This window comes from Antedon mediterranea, chromosome 8, assembly GCF_964355755.1.
Source record: "Antedon mediterranea chromosome 8, ecAntMedi1.1, whole genome shotgun sequence".
NCBI lineage: Eukaryota > Metazoa > Echinodermata > Crinoidea > Comatulida > Antedonidae > Antedon > Antedon mediterranea.
The window spans coordinates 26,422,586-26,438,089 of record NC_092677.1 but is presented as its reverse complement, the minus strand read 5'-3'; the positions used below and the strand labels follow the sequence as shown (position 1 = coordinate 26,438,089).

The 15,504-nt window shown below is 33.4% G+C and overlaps 1 long non-coding RNA gene across 1 annotated transcript; it reads right to left on the bottom strand.

Annotated features, from left to right (window-relative positions):
- Window positions 1–3,050: 3,050 nt before the first annotated feature.
- Window positions 3,051–4,694, bottom strand: LOC140057363 (uncharacterized). Its single transcript, XR_011846921.1, has 3 exons — window positions 4,682–4,694; window positions 4,277–4,341; window positions 3,051–3,981 (listed from the first exon to the last, which is right to left on the bottom strand). It is a non-coding gene; the product is annotated as an uncharacterized lncRNA (long non-coding RNA).
- Between the last annotated feature and the right edge of the window lie 10,810 nt (window positions 4,695–15,504).

Sequence of the window (15,504 nt, the reverse complement as noted above, 5' to 3'; positions counted from 1 at the left end):
GCATGTCCTCTGTATTCTTAACATGGATTCTTTGACCAAAAACATCAGTCGAGTGGCCGAGAGGTTAAGGCAGGGGTAATTATACAATCGGCACAGGTTCAAGACACTCCTCCACCATTGTTCATTGTTCTCGGATAAGGACTTAAAGCTGGAGGCCCAGTTTACGTATCTGGCTAATGTGTACTTTAAAGTAGTAACAGTACATCTTTTTAAGATTTGGGGGTTACCCCAGTGTACTGGTCCATTCATCCTCTGTCCCTGGTGGCAGCACTCGACACGAAGGAACCCTTAGAGGAGTATAAAGTTGTGGTATGTGTCATAAACACCGGTGCGTAATTCAGCCCAGTAGTACTTCACTCCACCAATTTTGAAGTTTTCGTTCTGAAATTTTCGGTGTAAATAGGTATATATTTACATATACTTACAAAACATGAACTTTAAAAAAATCGGTTGATTAATAACTTCACAAATAAAAACAAGAACAATGTGCATTCTTTAACTTTTTACTTCTTTTAAGCCAGTATCTTTACTTTACTTTACTTTATTCCACATTTATTTAGTCATCAATTACAGTACATCATAATTACAATAATTACAATTGCATACGAGATATTAAATGGCACGCCCTCTGTATTCTTTTAACATGGAACAACAATTAAAAATATCAAGTAGTGAGCCCTCTCTCCCAATGGTTTTCCCTTCACTCTGCTTTCATTTATTTGTTCGCACGATAGCGTCCACAGTTTTTTAATTATCGTCCTGAATATTAGGGTGTTAATAGGTACTTACTTACAAAACATGTATCTTCATTATGATCTGAAATATTAAATAGCACGCCCTCTGTATTATTTTAAGATGGGCTGAAATATCAAGTAGTGAGCCCTCTCTCTCTCTCTCCGAATATAGTTTTCCCTGATATATTTTGCCAAGTAGTAGTACTTCACTCAGTTTCTGAGTACTTTCAATTATTATATTGTGTTCCGTATTACGGTTGTCATCAATTGTCATACCAAAATTATTGCTCGCTCATTGTTTTCATAATTTAAAGAAGTAAAATACTGTTGATTTGATATAAAGTAAAACATTTCTTTATTTTTAGGCGTGAAACTTGCGATGACTGTTAGAAACGCTCTGAAACACGTTCAGAAAATATTATAAGAGAGACCCGACTATGGCACGCTATATATCAGTCAGCTTCTGAAAGGTTATACCAAAATGACAGAAGTCGTAGATTGCACCGTTGATACTATGAAATCAAAGATCACAGACGCACGGCATCTTTAAGTGTAATCGCATTTCCGCAATCAATCATTCACAAAGCAAAGTCCCATATCCAGTATTGAACAAAATCAATGGCCGTAAATAGTTCTGAATTGCATTCTTGACAATTTTTTTTAAAATAATTTGTCAGGGGCCGGGAAGAGTTCGCATATACTTAATCATGCCATGCGAATTATTATTAAGGCAGACAAACCATGCGGAGCATGGGTTACTAGTAGACCACAATTTAATTAAAAAAGTAGCAAGTAGGTAACAAATCTCCCATATTTTTCTTTAGCGTCTTTTGTTTTCGTAAAGTCAAAAGTAAATAGTTCTATATGCACTATTGCTTTAATTTTTTAGCCTACATATTTCTTAAAGTGAAGAGATAGTGTATAACAAGTCAATGGCAGTAGTTCCGAATTTTATTCGTGATACAATTTGTTTTTATTTTAATAATTTGTCAAAGTACTTTTATCGGAGTGTGCTTTTATTGTACATGCAAAGTATAACCACATAATAAGGCAGGAAACGACCGTGCGGAGCACGTGCACGGGTTACTGCTAGTAATTAAAATTTAGTAATTAATATCGCCACCAACGGGCAACGTTGCCGCCTAGGCTTAAAGAGGGCAGCAAATACTTAGTCAAAACCAGAAAGTCGCAAGTGATTAACACTGACCTGAAAATTGCTTTTACCGCGGCCCCGGTTGAAAACCTTCGGCGATGAAATCAGAAATTGTGTTCTAAAACCATTTTTTAAATCTTGACTGAATGACAGTCAAGTAGTATCATGATATATGATCATATCTAATCAGAGATAAATGTGTATGATATATTTGATCCATTGTAATAATTAGATTGTTCAATTATACTAAGCTAATTGTGCTTAAATGTTACAATCTTTGCGTTTGTTGAAACAGTGAGTAAAATATGAGGTCTCTTGTTGCTGGCAACCTAAATATTGTATCTAGTTTCAACTTCGTCCCATTAGTTTAATCATTCACACATATTTTTTGGTTTGTTACATTGTGTTTGCAGTTGAATGTAGACATTTCTATTGTTCGTGTATTACCATGGGGACTGTGGCTCAAATACTACTGTCTACCGCTCTGTAGGCCTACTCTTTAGGCAACCCCATTAAAATATTCATGCGACCGCCCCTGATATTAAATGTTTATTTTCACCATAGTGCATTTTGAAGTTCATGAAATTAATAATTAATAATACAGTACTTTGTGTACTACTACTTAGTAGGATATCTATTTAAATAAATAATAACAATAACGTACATTTCGTGACCCATTAAATTTGTTTCGGTACCAAAACAATAGGTTGCATACCTCCACCTACTGTAACATTTGAGTTTGAGTAATCTGACAGACAGCATTTCTGTTTTAAATTACATTTTTTTAGGTAAATTTTTTTTTGATCCAGTTTTCGGTCAAAGTGAATAACTATTACGTGACATTAAAATGGCATATTAAAAAAATTTGAAACAAAATTTGTTTAGGGGTACAACATATCTGTATAAAAACCCAACATTGTGGCCTATAAACTAATAAATATGAATGTATCGTTTATTGTATTCGTTGATGTCAACTGTTATAAGTAAATGAAAACAAGTCAGTGAACCAGTTTGATCAACGTTTATATTTTTTTAAATGATATTTCTCTTTTGAATGAATACAAAATTAATTAATGAAATTAAATGATTATTATTAAAGTTACTACATTTTTATATAATATCCATTTTAAATACTATTCATTCATTCATTCATTCATTCGGTCATAATCAACATACAATACAGAAAGTTAAAACTTCGGACTCACAATTAAAAAGAAGGAAAAATGTTATAAACAATCTAAAACAATGCAAATGTCTAAAATGGTGGTTATAAATTGTTTAAAAAGGCTATGTAAAGGCCTATACAGTTATCAGATAATATTCCACCTTATAAGCTGAAGTATTAGTTCAACTATGGACCTTGCTCTTTCACCATGTTAAGAAAACAACATCAGAGCTTGCGACGCAATAATGATTAATGAATCAATGGTGATACATTATAACTAATAACTAGTGTAATCAAATTGTACTTTAATCCAAATATAGCAAGCCACACTGTCCATACAAAAAATGGTGAAGATATGATATTTACAAATAATTGAGTAAATTTGTAATGTAGGCCTATTATTATTTTCCTGTGTTATATTGATTGTAGGCCTGCACATTGATTTTTTAAACTATTTTTATCTATCTCAGCATGAAATTTTGAAAAAAGTATAACCTATTTCGATAATAACAACCATGATTGATTTATTATTAAATATGTTGATGTTTGTTCTATTATTATTTTTATTAATTTTTGATAGCTCTCTTACTAGACGAAAACAAAAGTATGATGCTTAGTATCTCTCTAATCGAAACGTTATCTTTAACCCAGACACATGCATCATAGAACCATTTCAACCAACCACGCGCCTTTTTTTCAGTCTTAATTGACCCGTCTTTTTCTTTATACACTGTGAATACATTAGCCTTGTCCCCTGCAAACAATGAGTATAGTGGCTCAGATGCTATAATTATTTTTGCATCTTTAAGAACCCACTTTTCTGTCTTGCAAACCAGTCTCTTGGTACCATCAACTAAATTTTCATCTATTTTATAGATTAAACTCTGTACATCTCCAAGGGTAATCTCATTTCCACAATCAATATCAACCTGTGTAAAAACAATATTTGAATACATTAAATGGTATTTTTGTTAATACGATTATATCCTTTATATATTCCCTTGGATTTGGAATGATGAATATTTTATTTGTTCACTTCAAATTTAAAAAAACAATCACTGTTATCTTTTTTTCTTAAATAACCTGCCGGTGTACCTAATGCCCTGGTAACTTAAACCTTTTTAAAAGCATTGTTACGTACTTTAGTTGTTATGAATACCGAGTGCGAAACATTATAATATATAGTGGACAATAATTTTACTACAAAAATATGTTTACCCGTACCTCCTTTGGCATGTTGAGTTTATGTTATAGAGAATGTAGAACACCAACCAAATATGCGGCTTCACCTAAACCAAAAATAAGAAGTAGCTTTTCTTTTTAATTTCCACCAAACTTAAAACCTTTAAGGCCTACCATGTTTCACTTTGCAACGAAACACCTTCCATTCTGATGGTCGGAAACAAACCACGCACACGTAATTTGGCCTACACACCAATCGTTCCAGCAGTACGAAGCTCTCTCGTCGGCTTGGTAATTCCAGGTTTTGTTATATTAAATTGTTGTCATCAAAGACACCTTTTTTACTACGAAATTCTGCAGCTAGTAGCTAGGATTTATATTTATACGGTGAAATTTTAGTGGTGGTAAGTAAACCTAAAATATTTCAAGGGTATTAACCATACTTACCAACCAAATGCTTGGAAACCGACTGTTTGCTTTTCTAAAATATTCTTATTGGAATTTCCAATCTTTAAATGTAAATGAAGTGACGTCAACCTATTGTTGGTGGTGCACACAACTTCATTCAACAAGTCAACTCTTTCTGATTGTAGTGTACTGTATCTCTTGTATGTAAGTTCAGCACCTGGCTAGGCCTAGATGATGGCAGCACATTTTTGTCAGTGGTGGATTTCCACGGGAGACACCGAATCAATGGTAGGCCTATTCATAATTTACTCACTTTCATTAGGCTAACTTTAGTGGATAGGAACGGCCGGAACTTAGCCGGTAATCTGTCCGAACGGCCCATGTGTCACGTCCATGTACTGGTAATATCAATACAGTACTCATTCAGTGTGATATATATAGCTAGTGTGGTTGCTGTTCCAAATCGGTAGATGAGCATTTTTAAATGAATTGTTTATTAGGCGCTACTGTTAGATATTTATGGAGCTTATAGGTAGTTTGAGATTTGAGTAGTAGGATGTTTATTTCAACAATAATAAAGTATTTAGTCTATAAAAATAATCATATTTCTTCGGTCAGTTAAAAAACATGATTTACGTACCGGTGGCCCAATAATAATAATGGCTATATATTTTTGTCAGCGGTTTTTCCAGAGACTGAATCAAATGCTGGGGATATACGGTCTACTATATATTCACTATAAATGGCGATATTCTGTTTTATTAATATGTATGTATAATACATACTAATTTGTGTTAGTTTCTACATTATAACATAAGAGTTTTTATCAATGATTTTAATTAATTAACAGTCATGCTACCGAATTAAAAAAAAAGATGTATGTAAAAATGTATATAGAATTTTCATTCAGGCGTAATGAAATTCGATTCATCTTTTTTCCCAGCAAAAGAATGAATTCAGTATCAAGAAACTGAAATCTGTTGTAGATGATATATTTCAACAAACAAACGTTCAAACGAATAATGAAGCCATACAAACACAACGTCAATTTGCAAACGCATGCGCAGATTTTCTTGCAACAAAAAGTCATGGAAAGACGAGCGTTGGTACCATTGAATGGAGTAGGCCTCCCCGTTGTTGTGAAGCTACTGTTGCCGAGTATACGTTGAAGGTGACGATAAACACATGGAGAGTAAATACCAATGTAATATACTTCTTTTACAGTACATTATTATACAGATATTGACTGCTTAGAGGGTAAATATAAGTTTTGACATCCCTGAGAGAATGATATTTTGTTCGAGGGAATATATATTTCCCGAAGCGCTAGCTGAGGAAAATATATTTCTCGAGAACATAATATTGTTCTCAAAGGGTTGTCAAATCTTATATTTTACCGATATAAAAGGCTTATAAGAACTTATTATTTAATAAGTACATTACTATGCCTACTATTTTTCACGACATTGATAATAGTTAAGTTGAATACAAAGCCTACTAAAAGTTAACTTTAATCACATTGATCATTTTTCATATGACATATTAAAATGTGTTTCTCTGAATTAAATTCAAAGACATATTACTGAAAAAATGTGTTTGAACCTCAATGGAGATACAAATAAAATATGCTAAACCAAAACGATAAAGTGAAACAGCCGGAGAGAAAAATTGCACTAGCCCTTCATCAGTGTTTCTCTGAATTGATATACATTGTATTTTATAGTGGATTGTGGACCTTCCAGATTGTTCTTGTCTTGCCAATGAAGAAAGTCACAGATGTATATCTCGTGTTTTTGAAGATTTATCTTCTGTTGACCTACGTGACAGGCCTTCTGAACCCGACTTTGAGACATTAAACCTACCAGTTCAAGATTGGACCAATCATCTATCCTACTGGAAAGATTTCACAAGTTCGTTTCGAGAAAAAGGGTTTTCTAACTTAAAGCTAATATTTTGTGGCTTGAATGGAGAACAAGTTACATTTAATAGCAGCTGTGCGAAGAAGTTTGCTGTAATGGTTCACCTGAATGATAAACACCGCGAAGAAGTCATGGTAGGTCTTAGGATTTTTTTTATTTAAGACTTTTGGAAAAGGTCTATATTAAGCAAAATTGAGACATAAAGTAATTTTATGTTACTCAGTGAAAATTATTTTTTTCTTTCTACAAAATGGATTATGTAACGAGCCGAAGCTCTTAAACACTTTACCTTTTAAATTATATCTAATTAGCAAAAACAACAATTAAAAAAGTTAAAATATCAAATAACAATAATGATAACAAATAATAATAAGTGGACTCTACATGAGTGAGTATTTTTGTTGTATTTTTTTTTTTAAATTTCCAATTTTAGTTTGACACTTTTGGGATCAGGCAAACGATTCTAAATATTTACCCCCTCTATAGGCAATACTTCTCTTTCTTATATTTGCTCTTTTATCAACGAACATTTTCTGGATTTAAAAAAGTAATATCAATCTGATATATGGATATTATAGGTCCATGTGGCTAAAATGTTCTGTGACGTCACTGTCATTGAAATGATTCATAACTACTACTAATTGTTTTCATCAGTTTAATTATTGTTATAAACTTTCAGTTTTGCGTCGATGAAATAAACAAACGTACACTTGCAAATATCATACTCAAACTTTGTGGAAATGAGGGCGCTCAACAAACGAAAGAACAGACTGGACTACGAAGACTACTACAAGCGTTCATGACCAAGTTAGAGACTGATAAAGCAACCAGTTACAAGAACGTAAAACTATCTCTTTACGGTCAGGGTAATTCTTCATTTCACATTTCATCTGGAGAAACAGATCAGCAGAAAGAGGTTACAGGTTATGTTGACTCGAAGGGAGAGTTCCATATACATGAAAGATATACATCTAGATGTATAATATCTTAAACCGGCCCAATACAAAAGATACATTAACTGTTGAATTATGTTCTGCGTCACTATAATTCTGAGATCCATGTTTATAATCCTTTCAGTGTTTAGTTAACTAAGAAATACACGAGTCATTAACTACATTCCTTGAAAACAGCTGTTAAAATGTCAGTAATTGTAATAATTATAAATAATTGTTGATTAGACCTAATAATTTGTCTAACGGACCTTGTTCTTTCACCATAGCATGAAGTCAAAAAAATGTTTAGAAACCAATTCATATGTTGTTATAAAGTTTGCGGCACACCACGTATATATAGTTCTAAAATAAACGTCGTGGTGTACCGCAAACTTCATATCAACGTATCATTAAACTTACCTGTTACCATCATAATCAAAATCAAACTTATTTGTTATTAACGAAACTGTAATCAATCGCTCTAATATAACTCCGGTGCCCTAGAATAATAAATTGCGACCCTGTTGTATACAATTAACAAGGCGGTACCATATTTTTGTTCATATCGGCTCCGCAGCAAGATTTTAGCCAAAGTCGGTTTTATGACCAAATTAAATAATTACTATAAATTACGTATCATTCCTAAATCGTGTAGTTATGTGTCTATATTGAAATAATAATATTGTAACTAGGTTGTGAACGATTCTTTACAAATATCTGTCTGTATTATTGACAATGTCCGATATACACATTATAAAGAAATCAACCATCGCACGTATTGTGTGCGTGTACTTTCTATTCTAAATGAAGCATAACATTTACAATGCAAGTCTTCTAGATATTGTGTTTATTTCAACTGATGTTATTCCAATGACAATAGAAATTACCGGATCATTGGGTTTAGCATTTGTCGATGGAACGAGACAAATGACTATATTGCGTCGACATTTTCTAACGTTAAACTTGTTCTGTTACACAAATGATGTGAAATATTAGTTGAACATTTATTGTTACTTATGATTGAATTTATTTCTATCTTGATAACATCTTTTAATGCCATAAACAGAAAAGACAAATTGTCCAAAATGGCGGCAATTTTGAAATGTGTTATAGACACGGCGATCACTGCAACCACTCTTTACATTGAGTTATTCGCCCGGCTGTAGAGTGTATATCTCAAGTTGACACAACATAGTACCACGCACGTTTTCCGCACGTGCATACTGCGGGGTCAGATGTTCATTTCGAGCGTTTTGATCAAAGTTCGTCGAAAAAAATCCTGTTATCTTGCAATTAAGATTGCACTATAACAGTTTGTAAGCACTTCGTGTTTTTTTTCTTCAAAATTGTCTTACGTTCGGGATAGAGAAACCCTTTCTAAACCCCCTTTAAACTCAACCCTGTCGGTGCTACGCAACTCGATTGCCACTTTCGTGGTCATGAGGCGCGGGTTTAGGCGTGTGCTAATCAGGCTTTTTTTAACCTCTTTTTTAAACAATATATAACAGTACTGACTACGCATTGTACGCAAATCAAAACAAAACACTGTCGGCAGAAAAGGTACGAGTGTCATTTCCGGGGACAACTAGATTATAGTGATGGGAGGTGGGTGCCATTTACCATGAATGTGGTGGCTGTGGCTCAAATTTGTAGTGTTTGGGGGAAACCCCCTCTCGTTAATCCTACGGTTGTGTCACGGGGTTCTGCCCCCTATTTGTTTTAGCAAAAAAAAAAATTGTCACAACGAATCGTAAAATGGCATTTTTTTTTAAACAAACGACATATCGTTGCAAAGTACCGTATTGCGTAATCACAAACACAAGGCAAGAACACTGGAGCAACATAGTACATCGCGTAGTCGGGTTCGGGGTACGGTACGCGGGTGAATCAGGTCAAAGTCTATAGCCGGAAACTGATTTAAAAATAAAAAAATCAATACATTTGGTTGTATGTTTGGTAGGAATATAAAAAGTTCTGTAATAAAAATGAGAGTTGTTTTTTTGTTAAAGTGTATTAGTCTTAACAATAATATTGTCATATTTGTGCGCGTACACCGATTCAAATGATCTAGGTTGCCCTGGAACGCCAAAGCCTCCGACCGGGGCCCTTGGCGGTCCATTAATCCCCCAGCCCATCGCAAAATACTCAATTAGTGGATGATCCCCCCTTGATTTCATCGCTTGCTGCGCTTCTGACATTCCGCCCCTCGATAGCTAATTTAGAACAAAGCATTAGAGGTGCAATCGGGAGCCAACTATCCGAGTCATCTATATATAAATTATATAGCAAATTCCTCCAACCACGTTTTTTTTGTGAGGTGGACTTAATTGACCCATCTTTGTCTCTAAACACTACATATCCATGAGTCTTGTCCCCTGCATACATTTTGTATATTGAATCATCAGTTGATATTTCAATTTCTGCATTTTCCAGAACCCACCTTGGTGTCTCGTAGATCAGTATTTTAGTAGCATCTAAGAAATTTTTATCATCATCACTTGTTTCAAATTGCAAACTTTGAACATCTCCAATTGTAATCTCACTTCCACAGTCAACTTTCTGTGTTAAAACAATGTACGTCATTATGGTAGTATTATATACAAGTAATGTGTGTTTTATGTTGTCATTCCAATGATTTAAAGTCAAATATAGCAAAAGACCTAATTACGTACCTTCGTTATCGCCTTCCTTATTATCTTAATTGACCCATCGTCCTCTCTATACACTTTGAATTTATTAGCCCTGTTCCCTGCACACAATGAGTATGGTGGATCAGATGCTATAAGGATTTCTGCATCTTTAAGAACCCACGTTGGTGTCTTGCAGACCAGCATTTTTGTAACTTGAATAAAATCTTTATCAGCATCATTTGTTTCCAATTGTAAACTTTGAACATCTCCAAGTGTAATCTCACTTTTACAATCAACCATCTGTACGTCCTGTGTTAAAACAATCATACTTTAAGTACATCGATTATGGTAGTATAATAATAGAGTATGGTTTTATGTAGCCATTCCAGTAATTTAACGTTATAAATAAAGTAAAACATCTGATAACCTTTTTTCCTGCCTTCTTTTTAGTCTTAATTGACCCATATTTCAAATTCATAATTCTTGTCCCCTGCATACAGTGAGTATGTTGAATCATCAGTCAATATGACAATAACTGCGTCTTTAAGAACCCGTTCTGGTGTCTGGCAGATCAGTCTTTTAGTAGCATCAAACAAATATTTATCCTCATCCTTTGTTTCAGGTTTTAAACTTTGAAGATGTTGAAGTGTAATCTCATTTCCACAGTCAACTGTCTGTGTTAAAACAATATGCATCAGTATGGTATTATAATTACAAGTAATGTAGGCCTACTGTATGATTTTATTTTGTCATTCCGGTACACTTAAAAGTTGTAAATAAAACAAAACCTCTGATTACCTTGTCTCCTGATCTGTCAGTCTTAATTGACCCATCTTCCCCTCTATACAATGACAATTTATTAGCATTGTTCCCTGTGCACAATGAGTATGGTGGATCAGATGCTATGCGAATCTCTGCATTCCTAAGAACCCACTGTGATGTCTCGCAGATCAGTCTTTTTGTAGCATTAACAAACTCAGCATCATTTATTTTAGCCTTTAAACTGTGAACATCGTCAAGCGTAATCTCACTCCCACAATCAATCACCTGTATTACCGCAATGTAATAAGTACGTCGATTATGGTAGTATTTCATTTAATTTCTTGAACACTATTTAGCTAATATTGAAATAAAAACCATATGAGTACAAAGTATATAAAGAAGTTAAACCTTTTTCTCTGTAGGACCCAGGAAAGAGATCCAAAACGAATGTACATTAAACTAGAAAGCCACTCCGAGAATGCATACCTCCGCCTATTGTAAAATTCTCCTACATAAGATTTCTCCGGGAAAATATATACATATATATATTTGTGTGTGTCTTAATGCTGTTTGTGATTTAGGCTAATTTCACTACAAGCATGTGTATGCGAGTTTGGTGTAATGGTTATTAACAATTAGCTTCAGTTGACAATAGAACAGCAACGCGAAAATCAAACGAGGGAATTTGAAAAGAAATAGGTTTTTTGAACTACTCGCATCAACAAAGGTGCACAATAAATCAAATTATGTTTTAAAAATTACAAATCACAATTTATAACTCTTGCCTCTTGTACAAAAATGATGTTTTTTGGACAAGTAGTTCTCGAGAAAATGCAATTTCAGTACACTTGTTACTTTAAGACTGCTCGCCGGCTTTTGAAAATTGTCTCCAAACAAACAAACATACAAAGTAAACACTATAGGCCTACTTGGCAAAATTTTATTTTGCCAAGTAACAAACAAACACACGCGACCGCTTACATATACCTCCTTGAGGTAAACTAAAACTAACCAAGATGTATTAATTTTCAACAATCACTTTTATTCATCTTCTTATCTATTATATATATATATATATATATATGATAATCTGAAAGATAATCTTGGGGTCTGTTGTCTATCTATAAAAGGCAAACACGAAGAGTTTGTCCGCTATGCACGCCGCCGTGCGACATCCGATAGGTAAAATGTAAAAGCTGACCGTGTAAACAGCATCATTACCGTTTAGAGAGGTGGGTCGATAGTTACGTTTCAAGTAAAAGAAAAGCCACGTGGTCGTGGATTACTTTAATTCACTTCCATTTAATAATCAACATTTATAGGATGATTTAAGGTTATTCGTTTCTTTCCATGTTCTTAAGTTTTGTCTACACCATAAAAGTATTTTGACAAAAAAAGGGTGATATGCCCAAATATGGTAGTGATATGCTTAAATATAGTGGTGATATGACATCATCATGTCCATATATGGGCACATGACATTTTTTTGATAGTGTAGACAGAGCTTTAGCGTGTGTTCAAAATAGTACATCGGTGAGGCCACCTGCAGCTTAGAACGTAGTAATTACTTTTACAATGGGAATAATTTTCAGCGAATTATTCGTTTAAGGTGATCATTACTATAACATTATGCTACGTTTTTATTCTAGACATACTCTAGCCCTGAGCGTCCCTACACAATTGTGAGGGTTTAAACGAAGTAGCCCACTGTTCTTTATTCTACGAATTCTCCGAATAATTACCATCTTATCGGTACAGATAAATCAAATCAATTTTACATTGGCGATTGGGGTGCACTATTATGTAGCCTGTTCAATTTACATAACGTCCAGTATTTAATTAGCATTACTTTAGTGCCTACATACAGTACTTTGTTTACTTTAGATTTCCTAATTCGAAATCAAAGTATGTAAATGCATTTTAATTTCATAGTTAAGTATCGAAAAGAATACTTTGATACCATATTTTATTTGTAAATCATTTAATGAAACATTGTTTTAATTCTACTTTTTAGTGCTTACAGCACTTTATCATCGTATTAGGGATTTTCAACGTTGGAGACAATCACTATACCTGTATTAACTCAGGCTATTTTTTGCAACAATTTATTCAACCACATTAAGCTTATGTAGGCCTATTAAGTTATGGCTATAATAATTATAAACGTTATTCGAAAAATGACAGTGGTACTCTGGTGTAACGGTGCGTCCAGAAAGAATGAACTTAACATAAAGTAATCATTATAATGGTAGTACGGTATATGCAACCTTCGCGGAAAAAACGTCACCATTGAAGAGTAACTAAACTAGCCACGTCTTATACTTTATTAAAAATTATCCGCCAACATGAAATTTCTTTTATTTAGGCCTAAGTCTTATTCTTATAATTTGTGTACTTTGATTTGATGCTTACCTTAATTTGGCTTTCTGATTTTTCTGAAGCTGAAACAGTGTTCTTTGATGTTTTTTCAGAAGTAGCTATAAATGACACACACAGAATCACATTTACAAGTATATGACCTTAATGTCATTTGGAATAATACAATAGTAGCCTATAAATAGCCATTTTAACATACGGTTGTTAAACTGACCTGATATGTTAATGACATTTTTGTACAAAAATTGACGCAACTATAAGAAAATATGTATGTAAAGAAATGAAAACAACAGTGAATAATTAATAATAATGTGTTAATTAAAAAAAAACATTGTTAACTAGAGGTTACTCCGAGAGTGCAAACCTCCGCCTACTGTAAAGTTCCCCTACATAAAATGTCCCCGGAAAAGATTGGATATATATATATTATATATTTTTTTTGTATTATAGTTATAAGTGTAAATAGGCTAACTGCACACTACAAAGTTGTTGAGGAGAGTTTGGTGTAATGGTTATGTATCCAGCCTCTCACAGTTGAGATCGCTGGTTCAAGTCCCGCTGAGGTTTTTTTTTATTATTATTATTTTTTTACCTTGATCTTTGACCCTGACCCTTCAAAATTTAACCACAATTATATGATGAGTCATTGATCATTGTGGCTAAGTTTGGTGAGAATCGGATAAAAACTGTGGTCTCTAGACAGGAAAATAGTTTTTTGTTAGTTATGACCTTTCCCCTCAAATTCGAACTCGTCCGAGCCTTTGGGGCATAGATCATTGTGGCCAAATTTGGTGAGAATCGCAAAAAAACTGTGAACTCAAGGCTGTTCACAGACAGACAGACACACACACAATGCACACAAACATACAGGGGTGAAAATATAACCTCCTTGGTGGAGGTAATAAGAAAGTACGTTAATAAACTATTAATAAATATAAGGTTGTAGAGGCAATTTGCATATCAATTAGCAGGTGTTATTTACGGCATGCAAACCTTTTTTCTTGGTCTGTCTCTCAACTACTGACCGTCGAACAAGCAGGACGTATTTGTTTTACCTACCGTTGTTTGTTTAACTTAAGAAACTTTGCGTATCCATGTACAGAAGAATCAATGTTACCAGAATATATGTCTATAATTACGGAGCCAAATAAGAAGCTACTGACAATATTTGGACCACATGCTCTCACAACACAGTAGGCCTATATTGGATAAGTTAGATCTCACTAAAAGGTAAATTTGAAATTTGGAAATCATTAACACTGAACTATTTTGGATAATCGGTCAATAATATAAAAAATATGTATATAAAGAAATAAATACAATAATAATAATTTCTTACTGTACCTATGATTTTGTTGTAATACAAAAGATGCATAAACCATTGCATATAATTCTGAGATCCATGTTTATAATCCTTTAGGCGTTTTGTTAACTAAGAAATACACGAATCATTAACTACATTCCTTGAAAACAGCTGTTAAAATGTCAGTAATTTTAATAATTATAAATAATTTTTTATTAGATCTAATAATTTGTCTAACGGACCTTGCTCTTTCACCATAGCTTCAAGTCAAGAAAAATGTTTAGAAACCAATTCAGTGTGTCATTTTGTTCATTGCTCCATATTGATAACGCTTTAGTAAAAAAGTCGATGTGTCTCTACAGCTTACTATGTCGGTCGGTCGGTTGGTCGGTAAACACTAACTTGAGCACGCGACTGCATCCATGTGTATGGCCTTGTTAAATAAGGGTGGAGAAATTTTCATATTACTAACCTTCCTGCATAATCCATTGAGAAATAATTTAATAGATTTAATTTGCAACGTTATATTTTAGCATTGTAAATAAAGACTGTCTGGAAATATTTATAAATGAATATCCATTTTAAAAATTTGTGAACTGAACTTCGCTGTTGCAATTAATAGGCTATTAGGCAACTACGGACTTTTATGGGTTTAAAGAAATTATAATTGTTAGAATTTCAAAAGAATAACTTTAAAAAAGAAGTTGTCAATATTCATGATATCGAATAACAGTAATAAAATGGATATACCACATTAGTTAGAGACCATAAAACATTATAGCCAATTTATTATGCTTTCTGCAAGCATTAACCTTCCTTTCATTATTGGGTTATGAATGTTTTTGTTAGAAGTTAATAAATATTGAATATAACTATGTTTTACAAAATTCAAATGGCACACTACAAAAGACGCATATGCGTCATCAGACATAAAGTATCC